Here is a 23,052-nt window from a genome sequence, read left to right as displayed (position 1 = left end):
ATTTATTTCAAGTAGAAGAAAATTAAAGGAGAAGACAATGGCACCCCACTCCAGTACTCTTGCCTGGAAAATCCCATGGACGGAGGAGCCTGGTAGGCTGCAGACCATGGGGTCGCTAAGAGTCGGAAACGACTGAGCGACTTCACTTTCCCTTTTCACTTTCATACACTGAAGAAGGAAATGGCAACCCACTCCAGTGTTCTTGCCTGGAGAATCCCAGGGACGGGGGAGCCTGGTGGGCTACCATCAGTGGGGTCACACAGAGTCGGACACGACTGAAGCGATTTAGCAGCAGAAGAAGAAAATTAAAGCCAAAGAGAATGCGTGAGATTGAAGAAGAGGTGCTAAATTTAAACAAGCATCATCTGTAGAAAATAGCAATAATATTGACAAATTTTAAGTTGCCAAATTACGTGGAACCGAAATATTGGACAACAACATGAAAGAATGGTGGGAAATGCTTGGATCTCTGAAGATTGGTAGGTAAGTAGAGATGCTGACTTATTTTATACTTTTAAAGTCAAGTATGTTTGTTAATTGCTCAGTCATGTCCGAGTCTTTGTGACTCCATGGACTGCAGCTTGCCAGGGTCATTTGTCCATGGAATTCTCCAGGTAAGAATACTAGAGTGGGTTGCCATTCCCTTCTCCAGGGAATGTCAAGCATATGTGATAAAAATGTAAGGATCATTCGTGTCTAAAAATGTTGTATGTGTATACAAACATAAAAATGAGATGAATAATTACCAAAGTGGTAGAATAGGCAAAGTGGGGGCAAAGAAAACTTGATCACTCCATTAAGAGATAGGAAAAAAGAAAGCAAAGATCATATACAGAAAGATAAATACAAAGCCTAAAATAAGATGGCAGAAATAAATCCTAAATAAATATAAATGGACTAAATGTGTCACTTAAAACACAGAGATTATTAACTTTGTTGAAAAAAATCTAGGTGGTTAGTAAGAGACTCCTCTAAAATACAAGGGCAGAGAAAAAAACAAGGGCAAAGAATTGAAAAAGAACTGTCAATTGAAAAAAGGGGATAAGTAGAATTATATTTATACCAGACTTCAGAGCAATATTCATGATTAGTAGTAAAGATTATTATAAAATAGAACAATTCTAGTATGTACCTAATAGCTCAAATAAAAGGCAATGATTGAATTCCCAGTACTAGTTGTCAAACATACAATTGTAACAGAAGGAGATGTTTTAACACATTTCTTGAGACAGGTAAAACAATTTTAAAAATTATTAAGGAAGATTTGAATAAGTCAATTTTGGAATGATAGTGACAATTGACTAAATATTCCTTCTGATTCCAGCTCAAAAATGTTTAGGGTCCTTCTATCTGAAATTTATTTGGGAAGGCAAGCTTTCCTCCAGACACTCTTTTATGGGAAGGAGGGGGCTAGATTCTCCAACATTCACTCTAACCTGTGCAATACTCCCTGGTGTGGATGAAGCCTTCTCCAGCCTTGCCTCAGGGAGGGGTTATTTTGGCATGTGAATACTGCTGACTCTTCTGTAACTTGGCCATGATTTTTTTTCCTTCTGCTTTTTAAATTAGTGCAAGCTACTATGGCCTCAAGATTCTTTGTGCACAGCTGAGGCAGCAAAAAGTCACATGCATTAGTTAAAGTGCAGGCTAAACTGCTGTCACAAAGACACTGAAAAATACAGTGGCTCAGATGGGATTGCTTATTTCTCCCATGGACTGTAGCCCAACAGGCTCCTGTGTCCTTGGGATTCTCCAGGCAAGAATACCGGAGTGGGTTGCCATTTCCTCCTCTAGGGGATGTTCCTGATCCAGGGGTCGAACCCAGACCTCCTGCATTGCAAGTGGATTGTTTTTTTTTTTTTTTTGCAAGTGGATTCTTTACCCTCTGAGCCACCAGGGAAGCCCTTCTCTCTCACGGAACAGTCCAGATATAGGCGGACAGTGCTGGGCACCTTGGTGGCCAGGTATAAAGTCATCTGACTTTCTTCTTTTTTCCTGTCCTTGTCTTCATCCCCACATCTTCATTCCAGCCCATGGGCGGTACCAGTAGCTTCTTTTAGAAGATGTGACCCAGAATTTGCCCACATTACTTCCACTCACCTTCCTGTCTCTGTAACTTAGTCGTGTGACCACTTGGAGCTGCATGGGAGCTGGGAATCATTGTCCCCAGCTGGGTAGCCATCTTCCTTGGTCCTCAGTAACTCTGTGTGTGTGAGTGTGTGTGTGTGTGTGTGTGTGTGTGTGTGAGTGTGTGTTGTAAGGGGGCAGGTGGTCATTCTGTTGCTGGAAGGAAGAAAATGGGACTGGATAGCAGAAAGTAATAAGCAGTGTCAGCCACAACATAAACCTTTATTTCTAATCATAGCCCCGCTCATTACCTGTTAGAGATGTTGGAATCACTCAGAACTTCATTTTACTGTTAGAAAATCTTATCTCACCGAGTTGTTGTTAATAGCAATCAAGATGAAGAGGGAGAAAGAGAGCACTCCCAGGACTCTTGTGGATCCTGGCTCTGTCATCGCTCCCCTGTCCACGGGCACTGTTGGGGTGGGTCACAGTGGACCTGGGCCTGCCTCTGGCTGCTCTTCCTGGAGCCCCTCTTTCCTTTCCCTGATCCCCTGTCTCCCTCCTCATCTCCTCAATGGAAGGCGATTGTAGATTGATGGACTGTCACCTGGAAGGTGGAGGCAGACCCCAGATCCCTGTGTTCTGGAAGGAAACAAGGATTAACTAGCCCCCCTGAGTTATCTCTGGGCTGGAGCTCATCTGGGTTCCTGCTCTTCAGCTCTGGCTGGGACAGCCCACTGCAGAGAGAAAGGCAGGCCGCTGCAAAGCTTTGGTTGTGCTGCCCCGTGTGTGACCTGTCAGGTTTGTTTGCTATCCTCTGTACCCAGTGGTGCAGGTCACATGCTGAGCTCCTCCCAGGAATCTGATTGTTTGCAGTTGTAAAGTGAGGGAGCTTGGATCTGTCCGAGCAGAGGGTTAAATCATAGAGTGTTTTACAAGGGCAGCTATAGGGAATGTCTTGTTTTCTCCTTATATGGCTATTTTTCTCAGTCCACAATCCCAGGGTGTATTTTACGTGGTTGAAATACACAAATGGAGTCATAGTCTTAGCCAAACAGGCTATGTGGCTTTAAAATTAACAAGCCTCGCTCTGCTTCTGAACCCCAAACACACATTCACATGCATGGTTTCTGCTGGGACTGTGGAAAGATACTGCTTCCTTTTTAGCCAAAAATATTTGATGGCGTAGATTTCTGCAATTCCATCGCTTCATACATGAGAAATATTTCTTTTGATCAGACTAGTTTGCAAGTGCGTGGGTCAAATTTAAGCATCAAGTTTTTAATGAGTGGCTGCCATGCATGAAGTGCTACATGAGCTAGCTCTAGGGTAGACAGGCAGAACAGGGCACCAAACATTAAAATGGGTACGGGAAAGATGTTTAATGATGGTTCAAGGTGGACGCTAGGAGGAGCATCAGAAATCAGCACACGGTGAGCAAGAAGATGAGTTTGCCACAGTCTGTCAGGGAAAGGAGATGTCTGTTCACTCCGGCATGGTGAGGGCAGGCTTCGTGGAAGGAGTGGAGCTTTGAGCTAGATGGATTGGTTTTGGTCACGGGGTGTCAGGGAGGCATTCTGGGTGAGGGGAGACCAGAAGGAAAATACAGAGGAAGGAAAATGCAGGATCTTTTAAAAAAAGAGTAGATAATCCAGGAAATGGTTCATGTAGGAGAAAGGGAAGTTCAGATGGGAAAGGCCAGTTGAGGCTGGAACTGGTTTGGGAAGTCAGTCTGAGAAGCTGGGGTATTTATTGCATGATCAAGAGGAGGTGTTGAAGGCTTGCAGGTATTTATTTTGTTCTGAACCAGTCTGGGCACCAGGATTCTCAACAGTTTATGCTTCCAGAACTTGTTTTTTGTTTTTGTTTTTTTTTTCCCTATTTTGGCTACCTCAGTGAAAATGACTTAACCTAGAAACTTAAGATTGGATTATTTCAATATGATTTGGGGGTGTTAAAATAAGACTCCTTACTGAAATTTCTTTATTGGTGATTTCACACATGGAAATGCAGAGTTTATTACTGAGTAGAATTCTTGGCCACACCTTCTGGAACACAAACTATGAACTCAGGTTTTGCAAGCAACAGTGGATTGACCAACTTTCATTCTTTGTGGGCAAAGGGGCAAGTGTTGGAGGAAAAAAACCCGGCACTGGATTCAGATCCAAAAACACCACATTTTGAGCAAATTTGGATGAAAATTTGCATTTCAGGGCCAGTTTGGAGAAGAAGTTTAGCATGGGAATTATGCCCCCGAAAGGCTACTTGCTGAGTCTCATTCGATCTTCAACTGAGTTTTCTTTCAGAGGTAGAGCTGGGATTATTATGTCTATTATAAATGTTAGGAAACTGTCAAGAAGTTTTAATGACTTTCCCAGATTCACATGGTTAGTTCGTGGTGGAACCAGACTCTCAGGAGATTGGAGGGGTCCAAGCAGTGTCCTTGGAGCTGTGAGTTGGCAGGGTGTAGGCTCCAGAGTATCGGGCATGGATGTACTGTCAGGAGGGCAACACAATTAGCCAGAGAGACTGTCCCAGCCATGCAGGTGGGAGGTGATGACAAGATGACTGGAGGTGAGGCAAGAAAATGACATCATGAGGATTTTGACACCACCAACTCGAATGATAGTCTTCAGAGGCCAAGTGGTGTGACACTGGCAGGGAAGGGCAGCAGGGCCAGCTGGAGCAAAGATGCTGAGGTGTTGAAGGCAATTGGGTCCCTGGGACCTTGAACAAGTTACTTAATCTTTCTGAACCTCAACTGCTCCTGTGAAGAATGAATTGAATTATAACCCTCTATGGTGAGATGTCAGGATGATTAGATGGGAAGATGGTGGCAAATTTTCTAGCCCAGTCCCTGAGGCATAGCTGTATTCAATACGGATTTTTTAAATATATGCTATTAAGAACTATCAAGTTGGTAAATTAGAAATGATACAGAGACGTGCAGTTTTTCTAGGCATGAGGATGGTGTTGGGGTTTATATCTAAGAATGAAAGAGAGCCTCTTTTTGGTATTGTTTATCATAAATCATTGAAGATCAGGCAGAAGAAGTGTGTACACACACACTTATTGGGTAAAATTGAGTGGCTGTCTGTAGTTGAGCAAAGTGGACCATGGCAAAGGCTTGCACTGGTAGATATCTATTTGGGGGATTGTCAAGCAGAATTTGTTGATGATGATGTTTTCCAGTTTTGAAAGCTTTTCCTAAAATATTTAGTGCTTGTAAGAAAGAGTGCCAGGCTTCCAGGTTACTTGCACAGGTATTGGCTGGATGTTAAGTCAGGGAGATGCAATAATCCCAAATCATCTCTCATGTAAGATCAGTGTTGAAATACAGAAGGTCACAGAATGGTGAAGCCAGATAGCTTGGGGAGGAAAATTAGGATATATGAGTTCTATAATTGTTCCATTTGGGGAGCCATTATTTATATTGCCATGTTGTTATTAAATGCCATCAATGTATCCTTAAATTTCATATCTTGATTGATTCTGTTATTTGTTTTGACTGTAGGATTCATATTGGTAGGCTACATTACCAGCATATATTTAGGGTATTGAAGAGCAATAGATGTATTGGTTTGCAAGACCACAGAATTATGGGGATGAGTACTAAAGTGTGTAGAACCCGGCTAGTTACAAAGATGCTAGCAGATCTAATAAAATTATTTTTGATTGCCCCATTTGTTTGAGCTCTTCCCGAGTCACATTCTTGCTAATATTTTCCTTCATGAATTCTCTTTTTTTGGATTATGAATTTTTTAATTGATGTATAGTTGATTTACAATGTTGTATTAATTTCTGCTGTACAGCAAAATGATTCAGTTATACATATATATTGTTATTGTTTTAATCACTGAATTGTGTCTGACTCTTCACTACCCCGTGGACTGTAGCCTGTCAGGCTCCTCTGTCCATGGGGTTTTCCAGGCAAGAATACTGGAGTGAGTTGCCATTTCCTTCTCAAGGGGATCTTCCTGACCTAGGGATTGAGCCTGTGTCTCCTGCTTTGGCAGGCAGATTCTTATCACTGAGCCACCACATTCTTTTTTTATATAAATTCTTTTCGATTATGGTTTATCATAGGATATTGAATATAGCTCTTTGTCCTATACAGTCAACCTTGTTGTTTATCCATTCTATATATAAAACCTTATATGTGCTAACAAACCTCCCACTCTGTCCCTCCCTGAGCCATCTTCCCCTTGGCAATGACCAGCCTGTTCTCTATGCCTGGGATTCTGTTTCTGTTTCATAGATAGTTTCATTTGTGTCATATTTTAGATTCCACTTATAAGTGATATCATGGTATTTGTCTTTCTCTGTCTGACTTACTTCACTTAGTATGATAATCTCTAGTTGCATTCATGTTGCTGCAAATGGCATTATTTCCTTCTTTTTTGTGGCTGACTAGTATTCTACTGTATACACATACCACATCTTCTTTATCCATTACTCTGTCAACGGACATCCATTCCTCTGTCAATGGACATCCATTCCTCTGTCAATGGACATCCATTCCTCTGTCAATGGACATTAGGTTGTTTTCATGTCTTCACTATTGTGACTAGTGCTGCTATGAACATAGGGGTGCCTGTATGTTTTTGAATTATAATTTTGTCTGGATTTATGCCTAGGAGTGGGATTGATGGATCATATGGTAATTCTATTTTTCATTTTCTAAGGAGCCTCTGTACTGTTTACCACAGTGACTGCACCAAGTTACATTCCCATCAACAATGTAGGAGGGTTCTCTTTTCTCCATGAATTATAGAGCTACGTTTCTAATTGGAAGGCCATGGTGTCAGAAAGTCCTGAACATTATTTGTTTTGCATTGTTCCTTTAAATGTGTGTTAAGTGAGCTCAGCACCAGGAGGACCACATTTACTCGGGCCACTTCAAAAGTGGAATCATTTTGAGGAGAGACAGGCAGATACAGTGAAAGAAGGGATCTATGGTTTATTTGAGGGACATTCCAAGAAACCACAATACTGAATCTTAATACAAGGACTGTTCTACAAGTTTCCCATTAAGAAGGAAACTTGGATCTTGCTTGGGTCTTGCTTTCAAAGAATGCTGCGATGCCCTAGTAGTACTCAGATATGACTGTCTGAGTTGCACTTACCCTTGTTCCTGGAGCTGGGATGCATGGCTAGTATAGGCAAACCCAGCTTCAAGGAGAGCACTCCCTGCTCACTGGGGAAAACTGTGCCATTTATTCTGAGAATGTGCAGAAACAGCATTTGATTGGGAAGGGGTCATTTATCTCCCACTTTTAAAATGATGAGATCAGTGTGTCTCCCCAGTGGGCTGTCCCCCTTCTATTCAGCAACAATACACTACTTCTTTTCAAAGAGAAATATGCTTCCAATAAGGGGGAAGGGAGGCAGGGGGTGGTAGCAAAAGGGATCAAGCAACTTTCATTGAAGGATTCATTTTTGATTTAAATATTTTGTTCTAATCTCCAACTTCCTTTTTAACTTGGCAGAATGACCAAAAGAAAAACAAGGTCCCTCGCTAGCCCAGTTTACAGCCTGCCAGAGTAGAGGATCCGGTTACTTCTTCCAAATCGTATACATTGGGTTGTTCGATATATTAGTTTTTTTTTTTTTTTCTTTCTAAATCTATTGCTTATACACAAAGGGTTTTAATGGCACGTCAAAGTGGACTTTGGTGAAAAACCACAGGAGAAAAAAAAACAGGATGAAAAATATAGATCGAATTTAGCCAGCTATTTAATACTTTTTTTTGGTTCTTTGAGTATGTTGTGGAAGGAATTCTCTGCAAGTGATACATCCTGTAACTGTAGGCAGATGTAATCCCCTGGCCGTGACACCAGTAAAGATTCCCTTCACGTTGGATACATCTGCAGCCATCTTGTTCCCTCCCACAGGAGGAAGTGCTTGGGGAGGAAGGGTCCCAGGCCGTGTGCATTCCCTGTAAGTCCAACTCCCCGGGAACCTCAGAAACCTGGTCTTGGAAGGGGGCTGCAACCAGGGGTTAGAATCTGGAGAGCAGGCTGCTTTCTGTCCTCAGAAAGCCTGTTCTCCTCCTTGTTGTCACTTTGCCCTACTCATTGCTTTGAATTTTCTTTCTTTCTTTTTTTGTAATTTATTTTTATATTTATCTGTTTGGCTGCCCCGGAGTTGGTGGGGGGCCATGTGGGATCTAGTTCCCCAACCAGAGATGGAACTTGGGCCCCCTGCATTGGGAATGCAGAGTCTTAGCCACTATGGGCAGTGGGATCTTGATCCTGTTGGGTGTCTCTCAGCCTCAGTACTAGTGACATTTTTAGCCAGGAATACCTTGTTGTGGGGACTGTCCTGCAGTTCATAGGAGGTTTAGCAGCATCCCTGGCCTCTTCCCACTCGATGCCAGTAGAAAGCCTTCACCTTACCTGTTATGACAGTAAAACATGTCTCTAGGCAGTGCCAAACACACTCTGGGTGCAAGCAGAAGGCTTGTGGTTTAGAACTATAGGTGCCATGGGGAACTCAAGGCAAGGTGAGGTATGGCTATTGGAAGTTTGGCAGAGATGGTAAAGCCCAGGGCACAGGCCAGGGCTGGGTATTGGAGTGCCAGCTCTGTTCTTCTCTTGTAGACTGAGGAGTGAGGGGAACCTTGACCACTCAGTGTTGCTGGCTGACTGCTGACGGATCCAGAGAGGGGGCTGGCCTGAGATAAAACCAGCAGAACCACTGCTTTCCGTAGCTCCTTCCTAACTCCACAAGCTCCTGTCACCTGTCACCTGGGTGTCCTCTCACCCTTCACTCCGATTACTCTTCACTGACAAAAGATTAAATACAACCACAATTCTTCCCCGGGCTATAGACACTCTCTGAGAGCCTTGCCCTAAAGGAAGACACCGTTTCTTGAGCCTGAGAAACAAGGCACTTTCCCGGGAGCTCTTTCGCTTCTTCCTCAAATCAGTCCTGCACCAAAGGTCTCATTAGCCTGCCACCAACTGGTGAGGTCACCACCCACTGACACATAGCTCTTGAGGGCAGAGGACAGGTTTGAACTCAGCTCTCCTTGTATCTAGAGTGTACTCATATCCTATTTTCTCAGTGGTTTGGGGGCAGGTATGTTTTAGGCAGTATGTTTTAGGAAGAGGAACATTTTTCAGGAGACTCGAATACGTGGATGAATACTGAAATAAAAAAAAAAAAGTGTGAAATGAAACGGGGTCCTGAGTGTGGGGAGTTGGATGTTTAAAGGAGTGTGGCCACTTTCCCACTACCAAGACCTTCACAGGTAGGCCACCTTCAATGCCTCATGTAATTCCAGTCATTTCTCAAAGGCCCAGTCTCCTAATACCATCATACTGTGGGGCAGGGTTTTAACACAAAAAGTTTGGAAGGGTACAAACATTCAGTTCCATGTTCAGTTGGTAAGTCGTGTCTGACTCTTTGCAACCCCATGGACTGCAGAATGCCAGGCTTCCTTGTCCTTCACCATCTCCAGGACTTTACAAACAAACCCATGTCCATTGAGTCAGTCATGCCATCCAAACATCTCATCCTCTGTCATCCCCTTCTCCTCCTGCCCTCAATCTTTCCCAGCATCAGGGTCTTTTCCAATGAGTTGGCTCTTCACATCAGGTAGTCAAAATATTGGAGCTTCAGCTTCAGCATCAGTCCTTCCAATGAATATAATATTCTGGGTTGATTTCCTTTAGGATTGACTAATTTGATCTCCTTGCAGTCCAAAAGACTCTCAAGAGTCTTCTCCAACACCACGATTTGAAAGCATCAATTCTTCAGTCCCTAGCAGGAAGCATTTCTGTCTGCATATCTTATGGGTAGCTCGAAGTCAACAAGCCCCAAAGAAAACCCACTAATCTCTCTCCAGGTACCCTTAAATCTGTCTCCTTCCTGAAATCTCTTTTGCCTGATGACCACTTATCTATGACGCTTCTCAAGGCAGAAAACTGGGAGGGTCCTAAACTTCTCCCTTTCACCCTGCACCCCTCTATCCATCTCCCACCTAACAAGTCTGTTCTATAATCTCCAGTATCTCCCAGACCTGCCTCTTGTCACTGCCTTCTGTCATTGCTTTAATGCAGATAACCTTTGTTATTCATCCCTCCAGCATCATGAGAGCCTCCACGCTGACCTCCCTGTCTCCATAATGGCAAATATGACCATCACCACCTTCTCTCATTTCCACCACTTCTGAAATGAACTCGAATAGTTGATGCAAGCATGCCAAGTCCTTTGTTATCTGAGGAGGGAGAATGTTAGAGTGATTTAGAGTCACTACTCCCTGGATTAAAATCCTGACATCTCAGGTGAATATCCTGTCCTTTCTCAGCCTCAGTTTCCTCAAGGGTAAAATAGGGATCAACAGTACCTGTGTAAGTAAACCATAAGAAACACATTTTATCAGAACCTGGCCCCTATTAAGAGATCAGTAAATGTACTCTATCTTCATTGCACATGTCATACATCATCTCATTACTGTATCCTGTTCCTCATCTGATACTTGGAATCCTTGGACTGGGTAGGGAATGCAGATGCATAAGAATCAGCACATTGCCAGCACTGGCACTGAATCTGAAAGCAAGGCACCAGTAGGAAAGGACACGTGGAAGGTGCCTGGGTGAGGAACAGAGTTGTGAGTCTCTGCTGTGTCCAGCGATGAGCTCTTATGATTCAGGCAAAGCACCAATTGACTCATCAAATTTTGACATTGGAGGCCAAGCTTGAGCTGCCTCCTGTCCAAGAATTCGTCAGTCTGTGCTGTGCATCTCCTGGGGAGCACAATTAAGAGGCCTAGCGTGTGCTCAGGGTACACTGCCTGATCAGTTGAACTGCTGTATACACATGGTGCCCTGCATGGCAGCTGGGCTGGCCAGAGAAGGCGCAGGCTGGTGGGCTGGGTTGGTGTGCCCCATGTGTGCTTCAGCCTCCCCACCAGAACTCTCTAGGAGACCTGGCTGGGGGAGAGAGAGGTCAGGGAGTCCCCTTGGTGGTGCCCACCTTGGAGACTGAGCCGGAGGCACGGGCAGAAGAGGCCCCATTCTGGCAAATAAGTGATGACCCTGCATCCTGCTGCCGTATAACGGTGACAGACCCCTCCGTTTCTTCAAGGGTCCCCCTCCGACAGTTCTCCATTAGAGGCTATCGATTAGATCCATTAGATCAGATTATCCATTAGCTCAAATTACCTATTAGATTAGATTTGGGGTGAAGTTCTAAGGGTTCAGACCTCAGTTCTGGCACTGACTACCCCCTGTGATCTTAGCTAAATGGCTTTCTCTCTCTCAAGGTTTAGGTTCGTCATCTGTAAAGTGGGTGTAATAATAGAATCCACCTAATCGAGTGGCTGTGAGGATTTAAATGTGTAAGACTTCGAACTGTGCCTGGCACGTGGTAAGTGCGGTGGACAAGAAAATTAGCAGTGATTCCAAGGAGGCATTTAGGCCACAACCCCACACGGAGGGGACTCTGGTTTCATCTGTGTGTTTGATTATCCGCATTACCATCTCTCCCCTCTGACTTCAATTTACTTATCTACAAGTAGTTTGGGGATGATGTATGTTTACAGCCAGAAGCAGGCCCCAGGCCTCAGTTTGTACCTTGTCCCAGGAGGGCCCCAGGGCGTGCTCTCTCCCTACTATCCACTCTCAACTTATCTTCTCAGTGGCCTGGATGCGCTTGCTCTGGTTTCCCATCTCTAGGGAGCTGTTTCTTGGGGTTCTACTGCTCCCACCCCCGACCTTTGGGGCCCTGTTGATAACAGCTCTCTGTGTCTAGCTCTCAGGTACTACCTACCTCTTCCTTTGTTGTTTTTTCCTAAAGTCAGCCCACACTATGGTTTAAAAAAATTTCTTTATCAAACTCTCCTTGTTACCCATCTTGAGTGTGCCATGACAGATCTGAAATCCATCCCCAGCGTTCTCAACCACTTATACTCTACTCATCATCTCAGGGTACAAGTGATGTCACATCTCCGTCATCTACCAACTAAACCTGGCTTGAGCTCCTTCCATCTGGGGTAGTGGAAAGCCCCATGTCTGTTGGGTCCTCTCCATCCCTCTGAATTGCCTGTCTCCATCCAAAGGGGCCGGGGGACAGAGGAAGAGAAGCTCTGAGGAGAACAACCTTTCTCCTGGTCCCAGATCCTGCTGCAGTTTCTCTAGCATAAGGCTGTGGGGCTGTCCCTGGGGAAACTGGCCTTGACTGACTGGCCATTCTCACCTGCTGCTGCCCATGAGGTCACTATTCCTTGAGACTATTTCTTGTCACCGAATGAGTGACAGCACTTTCATGTTAAAGGCACTGCTGAGTTACACACGTGCAGCTTCATATTCACAAAACCCTCATGAAGTACAAACTTTTCCCACCAGAAATGAGGAAGCTTGAGGCCTAAAGAGGTTAACTAACTGACCTTGCCCTATAGACATTGGAGCTTTTCGATTTTTAAAATGAAGTGTTTGCTTTTTAAATCTAATTTCAGGCATTAGAGTATGGAGAGTCAACTGTGGCCTCCCTCCACCGCCCTGTGCTCTACTTGATGGGCTGAATTTGTTTCGGTTTTATCACTTTTTCTTTCTTCCTCTCTGTTTACTCTACAAACCCTCTTCCTTAACTCCCCTTCTCTCCCCGGTTACACTTTGAGAGGTCATTAAAATCCAGCGTCAGTGAGCACGTCCCATTAAAACGCTTTTTCTTTTCAAACAGACCGTGAGCCTTTCCAGAGTCCCTCCTCCCATCACCCTGCTCCTCATTCAGCCCATTTAAGCCCGATACTGTCAGACGGACTTCTGCTCTTTCCAAATACCCTTCCCCGGCCAAGAATATTCTATTCATACATTGTTGCTGGAATGGTAACGTTTGCAAAGCCCTAACAATCTGTGTCTTGTATCTGCGGGAATAATTTTTCTCAAAGTTGTAGCTGGATAAATTCTCACTGATGGGTATGAGTTCTGAAGATCAAAGGGTATGAGAGCTGGGAGGACTCTTGGGGATCTCTAGGCAGGTCCGCTAGAGACAGATGAGGAATCTGAAGCTGTAGAGCTCAGGAAAGTGAAAAGTGGAAGTGTTAGTCGTTCAGTCACGTCTGACTCTTTGCAACCACATGGACTGTAGCCTACCAGGCTCTTCTGTCCATGGGATTCTCCAGGCAAAAATACTAGAGTGAGTTGTCGTTCCCTTCTCCAGGGGATCTTCCTGACCCAGGGATCGAACCCGGGTCTCCTGCCTTGCAGGTGTATTCTTTACTGTCTGAGCTACCAGGGAAGCCCAGAGCTCAGGGGGCCTGCCCAGAGTCACCCACTATCTGGACTAGTGCCCAGGCCTGCTGAGCCTCGGGCAGCCCCTGGCACCTTTCTGCCCATCTCACATCTTCTCCCACCTCCTGCTTCATGAGATTGCTTTTGGTGAGGGAGAGTGTAACCGACAGATGGGGAGGGGGCCATCTGGGGAGTGAAGACTAGTAAAGGCTCCCATCTCAGCTCTGCCACTGCCATGCCCTTGGACGAGTGACTGCACCCATCCAAGCTTCAGTCTCCTGTCCTTGTATGCTTGTTCTCAGGATGTGAGGATGGAAATAACTTGGCAGGATGTGAGGCACAGATACAGGTCAAGGAATACCTGCCTCTCTTCTCTCTCCCTCACACTTCTTTGCCTCTCCAAAAAGCAGTCTGGCGGTTAGCCTGCCTCCTGAGTGTGGTCCCTCACCATCAGGGGTGACAGCAGCTGCTGTTTGTCATGAAAGCCAAATCCCCAAACGCCACACTGCTGGGCAGAGAGAGCTCCTGATGTGAATCTGACACCTGCGGTGGCCCTGGCGATGCTGGCTGCCTCACCATGGCCATGCTTCTTCATTTCACAAGCTTTTTAGGGTGAGGAGTTTTAAGGCACAGTTTCAGAAGATGTTTGAGTCCACAGATGAGTGTAAGTCTGGCCATCCTTTTCCCCGAGCGGGTTGCCTCGTATATAATAGATGCATTCATTTCTTGTCCCTGTTAGTCCTCTCATTTCAATTTGGGGTTGAGCTGGCCTTTGTCAAGCGGGAGGGGGTTGGAGCTAGTTCCCAGCACCTGTGGCCGGGCCTGATGCTGCCCTCTCTGACCTCCTACAACCTGCCTGCCTTTTCCTGCAATTTTTCCAAGTGTGCTAATGAGGCCTTCGCATCTTTGAGTGCGTGGAGGATTGTGGTCCTTCTCCAGACCCACTCTCTGAGCCCTGGGTCCTACCTTGATATCAGAGGTTGGTCTGATATGGCTTCATAGGCAGCAGCCAGACCATGGCCGGAAAGGACAGAGGGCTCCTGGAACCACACCCTGGGAACCCACTGTCTTGGCACACTAAGAAGGAAAGCAAAGGGGACAAACCCCAGGGGGCTGCTGAAGTGGGGTCTATTAGAGAGAGCGATGGCAGAAAGGCCTGCAAGGTGACATTTGAGCAGAGGATTGAGTGCAGGAGGCGAGTGGCCAGGTGGAGGCTCCCAGGAAGCCAGAGCAGCCGGTGTGAAGGCCCAGATCAGAGAGAGCCAGACTCCACATGGGGAGCTGGAGTTAGGGGAATGGGGGACTGAGAGGGGAGGGTAGATCAGGGGAGACCTCCTAGGTCATAGTATGAAATTGGGTTTTATTCTGTGTGGGATGGGGATCCATGGGAGGTTTTGAGCAGTGTCTAACAAAATCTGACTTTAGTTTTAAAAGGATCTCTCTGTTTCCAGCTTCTCAGTGCTGAGCTCTTAGCATTTGGGGAGAGATAATACTTAGTTGTGAGGGACCATCCTAACATTTAGGTTACTGATCCCTAGGCACTAAAGGTGACAGGCGTTATTGTGACAACCCCAACTGCTCTTGTATATTTTTAAACACCCCAGGCAGAGTGGGGCAGGGGGACCCACCTGGGTGGAGAAGTAGTGCCCTGAAGGGCATGTGTGGAAACAGAGACCAATTAGGACAACAGCCACTTGGCCAGGGTGGCAGAGATAGGGAAGATTGAACTTGTGGGATTTAATGATGAGCTTGACGATAGAGAAATGTGAGAGCAAGAAGGACCCCAGATTTTTTAAAAACTTGTAACCTGTCCCCCAAGTTTGTTCTTTTGTTTGTTGGGAAGAATGGGATAGAATTACATTTTACTTTTAAAGTAGGAGATATGCCTATAGAAGATGTTCAGGGGGTCTGAGAAACTGGAGTTCCAAAAGAGATCATGAGGCAGAGAGAAATTTGGGGATCCTCATGACCCCCTTACCTGGTTTTCTGTTGAGCTTCCCTTGTGGCTCAGCTGATAAAGAATCCACCTGCAATGCGGGAGACCTGGGTTCGATCCCGGGGTTGGGAAGATCCCCTGGAGAAGGGAACAGCTACCCACTCCAGTATTCTGCCCTGGAGAATACCGTGAACTATATAGTCCATGGTGTCGCAAAGAGTCAGGCATGACTGAGCAACTTTCACTTTCACGATTGTTAAAGCCAGGAGGCTGGCTGACATTACCTGACAGAGAGTGAGGTCCAAAAAAGGAGCCTGGGGCCCTGGACAGTCAGAGTTCTGGAAGCGGAGAGCGTCCTCCATAGGGGATGGAGAAGAAGCAGTCAGTGCAGGAGGAGAAGCGCCTACAGAGAGGGCTTCTGGAAGCTTGCTGGAGAGTGTGCCAGGTGCTGTGGGGGGCCCTTTCAGGTGAATCACCTCCTCAGCCCTGGGAGGCTCATGGGATGTCACAGAGAGAATGCTCTGCTAGTGCATAATCCTTCTGCCTTAGCTTTTGGCAAATGAAACATGTAATTTCATGATGATTATCCTCATTCTGCAGCAAGTTGCCCTTACTTAGTGTCTGCCGAGCACAACCTTCAAGTTGTGGGAGATGGGTGTTGTGAGGCCTCATGGCCTGTGTGCAGCCCCCAGCATTTTCAGGAGTTCAGGTGGGGAGAAGGCCCCTACTGGTTCAGGTGGATTATTCCTGGATATCAGTCAGCTGTTCCTGGATTTTGAGTATGTTTCTAGTAAAAAGCAATTGATGACACACTGCCATAGAATGAAGCAATTTCTCTGCCCCCTTTAAGCTGGCAAATGGGATTAAGTTTTAAAATTTACTTTTATTTAAAAGAAATTCAAACCTGTGCCCTCTTTACGCCTAACAATAGAATAATGGTATCACTATTTAATGTGGTATTCTCCAGCCACTGACAATGTTTCTGAGCAGGAGAAAATAACATGGAAGAATGTTTACATTTTACTGTTAAAAAGGCAGACTATAACAACATAATGTTGTTTAGATCACAACCATGCAATGTAAACAAAATGAAAGATACAGATGTGCAGAAAAAGGAAAACATTGTAAAGAATCTAATAGTGGTTTTCATTGGGTAGTAAGAAAATAAGAAATATTTTCTCTTTTTCATGGTTTTATGTATTTTCTAAAATTTTGTAATGAGTGTACAGGCATAGGGCTTCCCTGGTGGCTCAGATGATTAAGAATCTGCTTGCCATGCAGGAGACCTGGGTTTGATCCCTGGGTCTGGAAGATACCCTGGAGCAGGGAATGGCTACCCACTCCAGTATTCTTACCTGGAGAATTCCATGGAGAGAGGAGCCTGGCAGACCACAGTTCATGGGGTCACAGAGTTGGATATGACTGAGTGACTAACACACACACACACACATACACACTCACATACACACACACACACACACACAGACATAGCTTATTTTTGCACTTCACAGACATTGTGGTTTTTACAAATTGAAAGTTGGTGGCAATGCTGCATTGTCAGATGATAGTTAGCTTTTTTTTTTTTTAAACAATAAAGTCTTTAACTAAAGAATGTACTTTTTTAGACATAAGGCTTTTATTGCACACTTAATGTATGGACCACAGGATAGTGTAAACATAAATTTTATATGCATCAAGAAAATACAAAATTCATTTGACTCATCTTATTGTGATATTTGCTTTATTGTGGTGGTTTGGACCCTAACACACAGTATCTCTGAGGTATGGCTAATTGGCCCCAGGGTGGCCAGTGGCAGCAGAGAGACCGGAGAGCCCTCTGCTTCTGGGCATCCTCCAACATTGGTCATCTCCGGTCAATGACTCCACCAGGGTCTTTTCCAAGCCCCCAGGTAGCACACTGACCAAAACCCAGTGGCTGGTGAAGATTTACAAACTCAAGAGGACCAGCAGTGGGATATCCAGGGCACCGGGCATGTCCTCAGGCTTCATGGAGCAGCTGCAGGGCTTGTCCCTGCTAGTCAGGGCCTGACAAAACATGGTCCACTGGAGAAGGGAATGGCAAAACATTTTAGTATTCTTGCCTTGAGAACCTCATGAACAGTATGAAAAGGCAAAAAGATATGACACTGAAACATGAGCTTCCCAGGTTGGTAGGTGTCCAATATGCTCCTGGGGAAGAGTGGAGAAATAGCTCCAGAAAGAATGAAGAGGCTGAGCCAAAGCAAAAAGGACGCCCAGTTGTGGATGTGTCTAGTGATGAAAGTAAATTCCGATGCTGTAAAGAACAATATTGCATAGGAACCTGGAATGTTAGGTCCATGAATCAAGGTAAATTGGAAGTCGTCAAGCAGGAGTAGACAAGAGTGAATGTTGATGTCTTAGGAATCAGTGAACTAAAATGGATGGGAAGGGACGAATTTAAGTCAGATGACCAATATATCTACTACTATGGGCAAGAAGCCCTTAAAAGAAATGGAGTTGCCCTCACACTCAACAAAAGAGTCTGAAATGTAGTACATGAGTGCAATCTCAAAAGTGACAGAATGATCTCAGTTCATTTCCAAGGCAAATGATTCAATATCACAGTAATCCAAGTCTATGCCCCAACCACTAATGCTGAAGAAGCTGAAGTTGAACAGTTCTATGAAAACCTACAAGACCTTCTAGAACTAACACCAAAAAATGATGTCCTTTTCATCATAGGGGACTGGTATGCAAAAGTAGGAAATCAAGAGATAAGTAGAGTAACAGGCAAGTTTGGCCTTGGAGTACAAAATGAAGCAGGACAAAGGCTAACAGAGTTTTGCCAAGAGAATGCACAGGTCATAGCAAACACCCTCTTCCAACAACACAAGAGATGACTCTACACGTGGACATCAATAGATGGTCACTATCAAATCAGATTGATTATATTCTTTACCATCTTCGCCAAATATGGAGAAGCTCTATACAGACAGCAAAAACAAGACCTGGAGCTGACTGTAGCTCATACCATCAGTTCCTTAATGCAAAATTCAGGCTCAAATTGAAGAAAGTAGGGAACACCACTAGGCCATTCAGCTATGACCTAAGTAAAATCCCTTATGATTATACAATGGAGCTGACAAATAGATTCAAGGGATTAGATCTGGTAGATAGAATGCCAGAAGAACTATGGATGGAGATTTGGAACATTGTACAGGAGGAAGTGACCAAAATCATCCACAAGAAAAAGAAAAGCAACAAGGCAAAATTGTTGTCTGAGGAGGCCTTACAAATAGCTGAGAAAAGAAGAGAAGCGAAAGGCAAAGGAGAAAGGGAAAGATATATTCAGCTGAACGCAGTGTTCCAGAGAATAGCAAGGAGAGATAAGAAAGTCTTTTTAAGTGAATGATACAAAGAGATGGAGGAAAACAATAGAATGGAAAAGACTAGAGATCTCCTCAAGAAAATTAGAGAATCCAAGGGAACATCTCATGCAAAGATGGGCACAATAAAAGACAGAAACAGCAAGGACCTAACAGAAGCAGAAGAGATTAAGAAGAGGTGGCAAGAATACAGAGAAGAAGAACTGTACAGTAAAGTTCTTAATGACAGGGATAACCATAAGGATGTGATCACTCACCTAGAGCCAGACATTCCGGAGAGTGGGCCTTATGAAGCATTACTACGAGCAAAGCTAGTGGAGGTGATGGAATTCCAGCTGAGCTATTTCAGATCCTAGAAGATGATGCTGTGAAAGTGCTGCACTCAATATGCCCACAAATCTGGAAAACTTAGCAGTAGCCATAGGACTGGAAAAGGTCAGTTTTCATTCCAATCGCAAAGGCAATGCCAAAGAATGTTCAAATTACTGTACAATTGCACTCATTTCACATGCTAGCAAGATTATGCTCAAAATCCCTCAAGCTAGGCTTCAGCAGTATGTGAATCGAGAGCTTCCAAATGTACAAGCTGGATTTAGAAAAGACAGAGGAACCAAAGATCAAATTACCAACATCTGTTGGATCATAGAAAAAGCAAGGGAATTCCAAAAAAACATCTACTTCTTCTTCATTGACTTCACTAAAGCCTTTGACTGCACGGATCACAACAAACTGTGGAAAATTCTTAAAGAGATGGGAATACCTGACCACCTTACCTCCCTCCTGAGAAATCTGTATGCAAGTCGAGAAGCAACAGTTAGTACTGGACCTGGAACAATGGACTGGTTCCAAATTTGGAAAGGAGTACATCAAGGTGGTATATTGTCACCCTCCTACATCATGTGAAATGCTGGGCTGGATGAATCACAAGCTGGAATCAAGATTGCTGGGAGAAATATCAACAACCTCAGATATGCAGATGATACCACTTTAATGGCAGAAAGCAAAGAGGAACTAAAGAACCTCTTGAAGAAAGTGAAAGAGAAGAGTGAAAAATCTGGCTTAAAGCTCAGAATTCAAAAACTAAGATCATGGCATCTGATCCCATCACTTCATGGCAAATAGATGAGGGAAAAGTGGAAGCAGTGACAGATTTTATTTTCTTGGGCTCCAAATTCACTGTGGATGGTGACTGCAGCCATGAAATTAAAAGACGCTTCTTCCTTGGAAGAAAAGCTTTGACAAACCTAGACAGCATATTAAAAAGCAGAGACGTCATTTTACTAACAGTGGCTTGTCTAGTCAAAGCTATGGCTTTTCCAAGAGTCATGTTTGGATGTGTGAGTTGGACCATAAAGAAGGCTGAGCATCGAAGAATTGATGGTTTTGGACTCTGGTGCTGGAGAAGACTCTTGAGAGTCCCTTGGACTACAAGGAGATCAAACCAGTCAATCCTAAAAGAAATCAACTCTGAATATTTGTTGGAAGGACTGATGCTGAAGTTGAAGCTCCAGTACTTTGGCCACGTGATGCAAAGAGCCTATTTACTGAAAAAGACTGATGCTGGGAAAGATTGAGGGCAAGAGGAAAAGTGGGCAACAGAGGATAAGATGGTTGGATGGCATCACTGACTCAATGGACATGAGTTTGAGCAAGCTCCAGGAGATTTAAAGGACAGGGATGTCTGGTGTACTGCAGTTCATGGGGTTGCAGAGTCAGACATGACTTTTTGACTGAACAGCAATGCTTAACAGTATTTTATTTATTTATGGCTGCCCTGGGTCTTAGTTGCAGTGCATGGGCTTTTCTAGTTTTGGTGCCTGAGTTTCTTGTTGTGGTGGCTTCTTTTGTTGCAGAGCACAGGGCTCTGGGCACATGGGCTTCAGCTGTTGAATGGGGCACGTGGGCTCAATAGTTGTTACTTGTGGCCTTAGTTGCCCCATGGTGTGTGGGATCTTCCCAGACCAGGGATTGAACTCATGTCACCTGCATTAGCAGAGGATTAGCAGGCAGATTCTTAACCACTGCACAACCAAGGAAGTCCCCCTGACAGGATTTTAGAACAATGTTTCTAAAATAGAACTTTGTGCAGTGATGGAAACAGTCCATGTTTTTACTGTCTAATCCATAGCCACTAGCCACATTTGGCTATTGAAGAATTGAAATGTGATTAGTGTGACTGAGGAACTAGATTTTTAATCATACCAAGCTATTACCAAGTTAAATTTAAATTTTAGTAGCCATTTAAGGCTAATTTCTACTGTATTTGACAATAAAGTTTTAAAAGTGCAAAAAAATAATACAGGTATGTTCTGCTTTTTTGAGAGTTCACTTTTTGCCACCTCACTTTTACAAAAGACCTGCATTAGTACCCAGTTCGTTAACCAGAAAGAAATTCAAAAACATTTCACTTTTACAGAAAAAGACAAAAAGTGAAAATAACGTCCAGAGTTGGTTTTGCAGTGAGCTGTTATAGGGGCTGACAAGAGTGGCCCCTCTGGGCTCCTTCCAGGGAACCACACACAGCATCTCAGCATCAAGCTACCATAGCTTTGACCTGAGTCTGTGAGCATCTGTGTTTTATCCTGATTTATTTTATGCATTGATTAACAAGATGTGTTCCAAGGTAATTGATTCTTTGCTTCATGCTGTTTTGGCTTATGGAAGGTTTCATAAGAACACTGTCCTTTTGGATAGTGGGGAAACCTATCTATAAGGAAACATGTATCCTATCTCAATAAGCTATTAAAAATAATATAAGCATTTAAAATGTGATCACTAAGGTTAGAAATTTTATTGCAGTATGGAATGAGTTTGGATTTCATAATAGAGAATGTGGATAGAGCACAGAAAAAACTGTGGCTTTTATTTAAATAGTTTATTTTCTAACTCAATAAAAAATGATCCTGCATTAAGGTTGGTCATGCCCAAGTTAAGTTTTAAAGTATGAAGAAACAAATGACAACCTGGACATCATTAATTGTTGTTCTGCAAAAAGTTCTGCTATTGTAAATAATATTCTTCTGTGTACATGTCCAGATGTAAATTCAAAACATGTAATGTCTTTTGAGGTAGAAGCAAAGCTTGTTATTCCCATTTTACAGATAAGAAAAATGAGGCCTTATATATGGAATTTGAAAGATGGTAACGATAACCCTATATGCGAGGCAGAATAAGAGACACAGATGCATAGAACAGTCTTATGGACTCTGAGGGAAAAGGTGAGGGTGGGACGTTCTGGGACAATAGCAATGAAACATGTATATTATCATATGTGAAACAGAACACCATTCCATGTTCGATGCATGAGACAAATGCTCAGGGCTGGGGCAATGGGATGACTCAGAGGGATGGGATAGGGAGGGAGGTGGGAGGGGGGTTCAGGATGGGGAACACATGTAAACCCATGGCTGATTCATGTCAATGCATGGCAAAAACTACTACGATATTGTAAAGTAATTAGCCCCCAACTAAAATAAATAAATTTATTAAAAAGAGAAAAAGAAAAATGAGGCTTATGAAGGTTCAGTTCCCAGAATCATGAAACAAGAAGCAAAAGCAATACCTTTTAACTCTTGAAGCCCAGAGGATTTTATTATCTTTCACAATATGAACAAAACAATTTCTGATAAGCTGTCTTGGGAAGGGGACTTCACCAAGGAGCTGGAAAGATTTGCCATTTTTAAGTCCTTTAAATGAAGTCCTTTTTTTTTTTGTCTTTTAAAACTGTCCCAAGATTAGTTCTCAGGAGGCAGAGCACTGTGCCTTTATCAAAGGTTGCCCTTTATTGGGTTGGATCTGTGTTTTTATGCTTTCCATGGGAATGCCAAGTGAAAAACCCTAGCCTTTATTCCCCAGTCCTGTACCTCGGTCCCTCTTCCCTCCCTCCACCATGCACAGCCCCTCTTGCTGGGTAGAAAGTTAGCCAATCATAATTCCACATCTGACCATTTAGAAAGATGCTAAGCTCTCCCGGGATCATGATCCCTGGACCAGGGGAGGTGCAGTGGGCATAGTATTAGAGAGATGACCTCAGTTGGACAAGCCACCCCCCTCCCCGTACTCCCTTCATCTGGGTGGCCCTGAGTGTTTGCTAAGAGCAGCAGACAGCAGCACAATTTAACACAAATGAATACACGGAAATGTTTTCAAACTGAAAGTCTTAATCCTTTTTGGTTCAAGTTCTAGGGGGAAGGTTGGAGCCAGTTGTGATTTAAAAAATAATAATAATAAAAAAAATTGGTTCACCCATCTGTCAGTACTGCCAAGAAATATTCACATGAGTAGGACTATCCAAAAAAATGAAGAGTAGCTCTTTTCCAAGACAGATCTCTGGAACTCGCTCCCTCCCTTGCTCAGAACCACTTCCTCTCCTCAAATCTCACTTTAAAACCTTCCTGTTTGCTTTAGCCTATGACTGACTCAGGCCCCATTCATCTTTCTTTCC

This window comes from Giraffa tippelskirchi, chromosome 1, assembly GCF_054371585.1.
Source record: "Giraffa tippelskirchi isolate mGirTip1 chromosome 1, T2T-mGirTip1v1.2.pri, whole genome shotgun sequence".
NCBI classification, from domain to species: domain Eukaryota; kingdom Metazoa; phylum Chordata; class Mammalia; order Artiodactyla; family Giraffidae; genus Giraffa; species Giraffa tippelskirchi.
This window is presented reverse-complemented; position numbering follows the sequence as displayed.